This window comes from Haemorhous mexicanus, chromosome 19 (genome assembly GCF_027477595.1).
Source record: "Haemorhous mexicanus isolate bHaeMex1 chromosome 19, bHaeMex1.pri, whole genome shotgun sequence".
Lineage (NCBI taxonomy): Eukaryota > Metazoa > Chordata > Aves > Passeriformes > Fringillidae > Haemorhous > Haemorhous mexicanus.
This window is the reverse complement of record NC_082359.1, coordinates 6,196,503-6,205,310: the sequence shown is the minus strand read 5'-3', so window position 1 is coordinate 6,205,310 and position 8,808 is coordinate 6,196,503. Positions and strand designations below refer to the sequence as shown.

Below are 8,808 nucleotides of genomic sequence, written 5' to 3'. Positions count from 1 at the left end.
TAGCAGAATCCCAGAATCAAGCAGAGAAAAAAAGCCCTTCTGCTCTCTTATCATCATTAGCTCTAATGATGCTGGTGTTGAGCCTGGGCCTTTCTCAAGAGGGACAATGTGGAGGAGCAAATCTGGAGAAACTCTCTAGACTCAGATGTATTCTGATGACAAGACTCAGAAGAAAATAAGCTTAATGCAGTATCAGGTGCAACCCTTTTCTGCTTCAAAGTACAGCAACAGCTTCCAGAAAGCAAACAAGTGTTATCCAGGACCTGGTTTTCCCCCAGACGTCTTTAATAGCCTGGAGCGACTGTCAGTGCACACAATCCATGCTAGCAGCTGCAAAGACAATGAAAATACAAGCTGCACAGTAATAATTATTTCCACTAGTAACTACACACAGGATATATTGCTTTTGGTACAATGCCATTTATTGTCACAAGAAGAAAACCAGTGATTAAGTTGAGCACATGAATTATGCAGACCTTTGCCATGCTGGAACAACAGCATATTTTACTTACAGAAATGTCACCAAGTCAGCTGTAAAAACAGCTTAACACAGTTCCTCCAAAATACCAAGCATATCCTCAAATCCAAATTTATATTACATTTAGCTACAACAGAATGATTAAGAAATGGTTTTGTTTTCAATCCCCACTTTTGTCTGGCGTGCTGTGCTTATACTGCATGGAGGCAAACAGAATCAAAACACAGAGCTACAGTGACAGCCACAACACCCACTGAAATATTTCTGCATGGGAAAACTGGCCTGCAAGTTTGTGTCCCCTCCACACCTGTGCAAACCTACTCAGAAAGCCTGCAAAGGTATGTATGTGTACAAAAATGAACAAAAAGTTTTCTAAAACACAGAATGCATTAGAAAGTCTAAAGTTTGAACTCTTGAGTCTGTGGTGCCTCAACTTTAAGTTGGAATATCTCTGAGTTTTAATACTTCCAGGAACAAAGAAAGGATTTTTAGTCCAAATTTCCTTTTCAGTACTAGCTATCAAAATTAAAGGTGACCTAGGAGAAAAAAGCTCAACTAAAAAACCTTCCAGCTCTCTTGCAGTATCAGTTCAGTGAGTCTCAAGCCAAAATTCTGAATATTCAGCATTTTTGCATTTGCAGTTTTAAGGCAGAAAAAGATGTTCACAGCGAGCCATTTAGTCTTGGATGTTACAAAAAAACCACAAAACAACAAACCAAGAAAAACAAATAAACAAACTACCCTCCTAAAAGGTGCATCTCAAGTCTTTCAGTAAAAGCAAATTTTAAAAAATTCTATGGCATTCTCTTACAGCTTTGGATTTTTCTTTTTAAGCCTGAATTTTCAGACATAGATCACACATCACAGATAGATTAACATCTCCCATTATTTCTAAGTTGTGTGTTCAAGGTCAGAATTAAACTCGCAAGGTGGAATAGGAGATCCCTGCACCGCTGGCTGCTGCCATCGCAGCGCTGGCCCAGGACTGGAGCTGCCCTGCACCACCTCGGTTTTCTCCCCAGAGCCAGCGGCTGAGCCAGGGCCCCAGGTCTGCTGCTGTACCCAGGCCCAGCCCTGTGAAGCACAACCGTGTCCTCAGCTCAGCTGTAGAGGCAAAAAATGAAAGAAGCAAACAAAAGCAGAGCTGTGAGACTGCAGGAATCTACAAGCGTGCAAGGTAAGGAAAAGTAAGAACAAAGGAGTGAAGTCATCAAGCCAGAGCACACAAGGGACTTTGGAGAAAGATCCCAACATGGAAAGTGGAAACCCCTGAGGAAGAACAGTGTCACTGGAAGAGGAACTCAGATCAAAGGTCAGCCCAGTGCAAGCAGCAAGGCAAGGAGACAGAGAGGAGCAGTGCTGCAGGCAGCAGCCAACAGCTGGGTGCACACAAACTCACAGACTGGCAAGAGACATGAACATATTTTTATTAGTGTCTTTTTAGGTGAGAAACACTGCAAACCCGAGACCCCAGCAAGGCATTTCTTGCTCTTTTCAGGGAAATCAGGAATGGAAGACTTTAAGTCTCTTCAGCCTTCACATACAAACACAAGCTACCTCTGTACTAAGCTAGAAGGATCACACATTTCTCTACCACACTAATTAATCAGCTGAAAAGAGAAGGAACTTCAGGAAAAATGGGCTCTGTGTGTGTGCATGTTGAGAGGAAAACAAGAGGCAGCTTTAGGGAACTTGCAGGAAGTTTTCCGCATTCACAAGGTACAACAGTTTAACAGGATCAATAATCTGCTGTTTATCATCAGAACGCTTACAAATCCTATAAAGATTTTTTTTGTAACAAGTGGAACTTGTTTAGACTCAGTTTAAACACAGAGAAAAGTAAATTGCCAATAGCAAGATGTACTGAAAACAGGGCAGAGTTTTAGAAAACATTTGAAGGAAAGTTGTCAGTGTAATTTAAAAATTACAGGGAAAAAGACAGAGGGGTTACAGAACAGTTCTCACATCCAACTCCCAAGATCAGGCTTCACACAAACAGCACGTGAGCAGGGCTCCTTCCTGCCAGGGATGTGACCACCCCTGACCCCAGCGTGGTGTTCAGCAGACACACTAAAGTTGCCTTTGGAAGCAGAGTTGAGGCTCTAGAACTCCTTCTGAAGCTACCTGGACTTGTGTGCTGAGAAGAGCAAGGTAACCACCAACCAACCCGGCATACGTTGATGCGATGATGTTTGTGAGTCTTGTACATTCCTCAAGTGTTTTTTATTCTTTACACTTTTCAGTGTTACATATATGCAATTTAGTAGAAAGAATAACTAAAGATGAAACATGCACAACACAGAATTATCTTTGGTCTGCAGACTCCTGGGTCAGTTCTACACAGTTGGATGCCATCAGACCTACACTAATCTCTTCCAATAAACACAGTTTGTCCTCAAAAGCAGCTCCCTGCTTGCCTTCCTGGTATTTGAGTGCAGCATCTCCCCAGCACCTGGGGGTGCTCACTGGAACCACCACCCCAACCCATGTGCCCAACAGCTCAGGAGTGCCCACTACACCTGAAGCTTACAGATGGAGAGCTTAGAGCCACTTCTGCTCAAACACAGGAAATTTGTGTGGTATTTAAAACTAATCCCACTGAAACAAGGATCACAACAATGTTAAGTCAAATCAGTTATTTGTCAAAATCTTCCTGGAGTCAATCAGCTGTGCAGTTGTACCTTGAAGTCCCTTCCTGAAGTGCATGCTACAGTGAACACACCTTCTGCCAGGGGAACAGCCACAGCCAACCAAAGTATTAAGAACACACAGAAACATGGTGAAAATGAAATTCTGTATTACTCTTGAGGGGAAAAAAATCTGTACTCTGCAGTGAAAGCCAAAAAGGGGAATGAGAGATGAATTTTTACAAGCCAGTTTCAGAGCTATTACACACCTTCCAGATATGGTTAAGCTTTCTTTAGTTTCAGGTCACATTTTTTTGCCTTTTCATATTAGAGAAGTTTTTAGCTGCCATTATCCAGCTACACCTTTTAAGAGTTCAATTCTTTGAAAAGTCCATGACAGTGATATGAACTTACTTGTACTGCTCCCAGAAATCTCACATTTCAAATCCCTGGTCGGAGAAGAACCTTTTTGTACTGAAATCAAAATGTTTGGTTTCTGAGGATTACACAAGTAAAAATGTTCAAGATTTCATGGGAACAGCGCAATATGAATATCCATAAAAAGAATGTCAGAAAAGCCTGTAACAAATTAATGTCAGGTAACACTGACATTAATTTGCATCACTCAGCAAGTCAAGATTTCATAATTTTCTCACACCAAAGATAAAACATTCTGCCTGTCTATAAAGAAAGCTCGTGGGTTTTTTTGGTTTGGTTTTTTTTTTGGGATGGCTTCCCTAATTAAATTCCAAGTTGGTACAGTTACACAGGGGGACACACACATTGAGCAGGTACAGCTCTTGCCTGCAGACCAAGGAGGGGCAGTTTTGGATCAGTCAATGGACCAGCTCAGGCCAAAGTCCCAGTCGTTCTAGATATGCAAGGAACTATGCTGGTTTGGTAATACAGGGACACAATTTAATGATTTTCTTTGCATTTGTTTTTACAAGATTCAGATGCCAAAAACAAAACAGAACATTAAGTTACCTGATTTAAAAAAGAAAATCACAAACGTTTACAACATCAAAAGAATAAGACGAAATATAAACCTTTGCTACTTACAATTGATCTATACAGATTAACCAAATCACAAATCTGTCACAATATAAATGTTTAATTGTTACAATGAATAAGAACATACAGAAAATGATTTATTTATTTTTTATAAAATCTTCCTTTGCTTTTTTATTTTAAACTTACCATTAACTAAATTAGCTATGCAGGACTTGTGGGGTACATGACTAAGAAGGCACCAACAGTACAAAGCAAAGACAAAGCAGTTTGAGTATTTTAAGAGTGCTCTACACTGATACAACACGAGAAAAGGCAACAATAGTAAGTAAACCAGCTGCAACCTTTAGAAGTTTGTTCTAGATTTACACATGTAGTCCAACTTTTACATTTCTGCCGATGTGTCACTTGGTTTGATCACAGCACATGCTACAAAAACCACTGTAAGCTTCACTTTACTAATGTGCACTTTTCACTAATTTAGTGTCTTGATTTCAATCGTTAACTAAACCATTTTGAACCACAAATGTATTTAAAACTTAGTAAAAGGATTGTTTGGACTTTTTGTTTAAACCACTGCATTTACAAAAATATTTCCCCTAAAATCTGGGATTGCTTGAAGACATTGCTGTACAAATATAAAAGTACTATGCAAGGGACCAAATTCATAAGTATATGGTGTGTATGTATAGACTTATATTTATACCATATCACTGTGCTGTAACAACACAATAAATTTATTAATAACCAAGGACTATATAAACTACACTAACATAAGCAAATATATATTAATAAAGTTTAAATCTATAGTACAGTTGCTCAGCAAACAACTTTGACATGGTATAAATATATTGTAGCATATTACAGTGGGCAGCAACAACAGGTTTTTCTTTCTCTCATTCTGCAAGGAAAGCCCTGCTCAGCTCCTCAGGTTTTGTTTGGCCACTGCCGAGTTCTGTCCCCACTGCCACTCCCGGAAGCTCCCGGCGCACGCGGCCCAGCTCTGGTGTCACAGGGGTGAGGAAGAGTCTGGCCACAGGCAGGACAGCAGAGTCAGAGGCTTGTTTGCCAAAGTATCCATGAGAATTTTGTGTTTGCATATTTTTCTTCAGCTGTAAGGTTGGAATGTTTTTGACAGTGAACTGTTTACATTCCTTATTCCCAAAGCATCTTTACCATGAAATATGCATGCTACTTCGATTAAGAGTTGCTGTTCTCCGCTCTAAAATATAAAAACTGCATAAAGAAAAGAACCCAATGTAAAATGATGAAATAACTGACCTAACACAGTGTTGTTAGAGGCACCTTCTTTAAACTATTTTTAAAATCTGACCAAAGAAAAACCTCATGCTTCAGCATTTGACGCATCAACAAATTCAACCCAACAATGTTTACTGAATTCAGTAAAAGATTGATGAATGTGGTTATGGATCCTGATGGACGCCAATTGGAGTCAGCAAAAGTAGCTAAGGAAGAAAGCCCAAAAGCACCAGACATTAGGTAAAGCAAATCCTCAGCTTCTCACTCAGAGAGACAGGATGCAAGGGTAAGTCTACACTCCTCAAACATCCCAAATTAAAGACAGTATTAAAAGAAAAGAATTGGGAAAGAGAAGGGTGAAGTAAGCTGCCGAAGTTCTTCCTTAATAAATTAAAATGGAGGTGTTACAAACTAATTTCAGTTAACAGTCATCTTTCCAACCGTGCCAAAAATGATTCCTGTTGTGATGATGATCATGCAAGTAGCAGAGATTCTAGAACTACTTCAACTTCTCAAAACTGAGTGAGAAAAGCATTTTGGTAAAGATGTGTAGAAAGGTCAAGAGAAATTTCTACACTGGTATCAACAGTCAAGTGCATATTTCTTCTACAGAAATGTTTTTAGCATAGGTTCCATACCACGATTCCATGATCACTTGTGCAGTGTCCTGACAATGCTCCGAATTTGTTCCCCACGTCAGAGATTTATATACCACAGGAACTTCCTAATAGAAAATGCCCTTTAATGATGAACCCTTGCTTATTAAAAATTAGTTTTGGCAGATTGACACTTAAACTATAGGGAAAAAAAATTGAAATGGAATCTTGTAAGCACCCTTATCTACTGGAGTCTAAGTTAATGGCTTTCTAGATTTCTCTGAAGAGCAGACTAAATGGTATGAGGAAGCCTGGAGTTATTAACCAGCCAGCATCCTTACGTACTACAGTAGCAACTGAACCTGATTTCCATTCACAGACATTACCCAAGAGGAAACCAAAAACTAATTCTTAATGTTAATGTGAAGATATAAGATTTAAATTTATTTCCAGGAATTACAAGTGCATTTTGTTCATATTAGCAAGCAGTCTTTATACAATCCATTCTTCACTGCTGCCAAAATAAAATGAGAAAAAGACAGCAGAGATATGAAAAGCTAAAAATAGAACTATTTTTCCTAAGTTATTTGTTGAATAGCATTTCAGTTGAACACAACTCAGAGGTAACAATAGATTATTTTTTTTTTCTCAATCATAGGCATGTGGCACTTAGACAATCATCTTTGCACAGAAAGCTTTAACAGTCATGCGAGGGCACAGTAATTATTTTAAACAAGGCAAATTTCTCACCACAGAGAGCAGTGGGGAAAGAAAAGGAGGCACTGCACTGGAACATAACACCTAGTAAACTCCACATTATACAATTTCAGTAACAAATACTTGAAAAGATCATTAAAAGGTATACAATTTTAAATGTTATTTAGTGCTAGCTTTGTTTGGTTGTCCTAACTCAGCATTATCAGAAAAGTTTGATAGTACTTGACAACAGAACAGTACTTCATGTCACGAGCTCATGGAGGCTTGATTACAAATCACCATAGTGTAGGTTGCAAGAAATGAACTTGAGATGCTGACATGCTGTAGGAGCAAAAGTAAAATCAAACTTTCTCATTTGAAGATGCAGTGTTCCTCTCTGCAAGAATCTGAATGTCAGTGATTAGATTCAAATGTCAAAACTATCAATCCTCATTTGAAGCATTTCATTGATATGCAGGATGTAGACTGAGTTAATTAACATCATATTCTGATTTCTTGCTTGCCACCAGCTACGGCTGCCTTGCCCAGGAAAAGCACTGGCCGTGGGGTCACGGTGCCATCGTGGTCTGTGTTAACCCTTCCAGCACGCGGGGAGCAAAGAGCAGCTGCAGCTGCCACCTTGCCTTTGCACAGGCCGTACAAACACTACTGCAGGTAGGAACTTTGGGAGTACTATGCCTCCAACGTGGGTAATCTTTAAATGATCTCTCTCAGGAAAAGCAGGGAAAAAAAGGTACAAATTTTGTCAATACATGGAAAAATGTTTCTTAGATGAATTCAGTTAAGTTGGGCTCCTATGTGGCTCTTACACTAGATAGAATACCTGTATGTACAGCACAGGACACCCAAACAAGTGCATAAGCAAGAGTAACATGAACACAACTTATGCTGCAATCCATAGCATAACGGTACACTCTGCCAGATGCTAACCAACCATTTCTATTTAAAAAGGACGTGCAAAAAAAATCTGGGATGTCACTGACTTAAAGTGCCCTGAATAGTAGCTTTTCTAAAAAAAAATGCCAGCGACTTCAGTAAAGTCAGAAAAACAGTTCATGGTGTAAACGTCTTACAGGTTAATGAATTATCTTCTTGGACATTGATCCAGGAGTGAAAGGAACCACTGCATCTTTCAAACCAGAAAGCAAGCAGTTAAAACACGGGCAGCAGTAGGTGCACGTACAGTACAGTACTGCAACAGGTCAACAATGGGCATTACGCATAGGAGTGTCAATTACAATTCTTCAGGCTTAAAAGATTCATTGAAAGCATGAAAAGCCAAAACTACCAGGAACCGCCCTCCTGAATGGCTCAAAGGAGTTAGTGGATAAGCTGAGAGAGGCCACAAGACATGACCAACAATAAAGAACTGGGAAGAGGAACAGCAACATTTGAGCATGCCCAGTCCTTTAAGTCCTTGTCCTACAAGAGAGCAGAGACATATTTCAGTGAAGGAAGTTTAACATCACCTTTTAAAACAAGCCCTTTCCTATTTCTGTGCTCTGTGCACACTGTGTTTACCATCAGCCAGAGCCAGCAGGACTTACACATGTTAAAAAAGAATTCAGAGACAGTGGATCTCAGGGCATTCCATTTTTAAACTATTAGTTCTTCAAAAGATTAGGGAGATTAAACATAACTAATCAATGAAGTACATTGTTTGTCTGAACCAAAAACCTGTTATTTTTATATTGCTTCTCAATTCCAAAACCCACAGCTCAGGGGACACTTTGAATCTTGAGAAACAGCCCAGTGAGAAGAACTGGCTGATCAAGCACAGGGGGTGTGCAGGAGAACAGGAATGCACAGCAGGACCCTGTTACTGTGCATTTGAAGCCAACTCCTGGGGACTGGCCCTCACTAGGATGTCGAGCAGCTGTGTTTAAACTGTTGTGCTGTGGCATAGAGCTGGCAATCCTAACCACAAATGACTCGGACAAATGACCAGCATATCCTCATCCAGCTAAGTACAATATTTCAATTTCAGTATTGTGCTGGCCAAATCAACTCTGCATAGTAGCATCTGAAGGTAACATTTTTATCAAACCAGAAACTTCTGCTAGCAACAGATCACTGATATCTTTATCCCTAATCCTTTTATCCCTTAATCCCTAATACA

General features: G+C 39.6%; 1 protein-coding gene across 1 annotated transcript in view; it reads right to left on the bottom strand.

Annotated features, from left to right (window-relative positions):
- Positions 1-404: 404 nt before the first annotated feature.
- MAPK1 (mitogen-activated protein kinase 1) overlaps positions 405-8,808 on the bottom strand; it is a 37,488-nt gene continuing 29,084 nt past the window's right edge. Inside the window, exon 9 of the mRNA XM_059863566.1 lies at positions 405-8,111. The gene's annotated coding sequence lies outside the window, so the exon portion shown is untranslated. The remainder of the gene's footprint in view (positions 8,112-8,808) is intronic.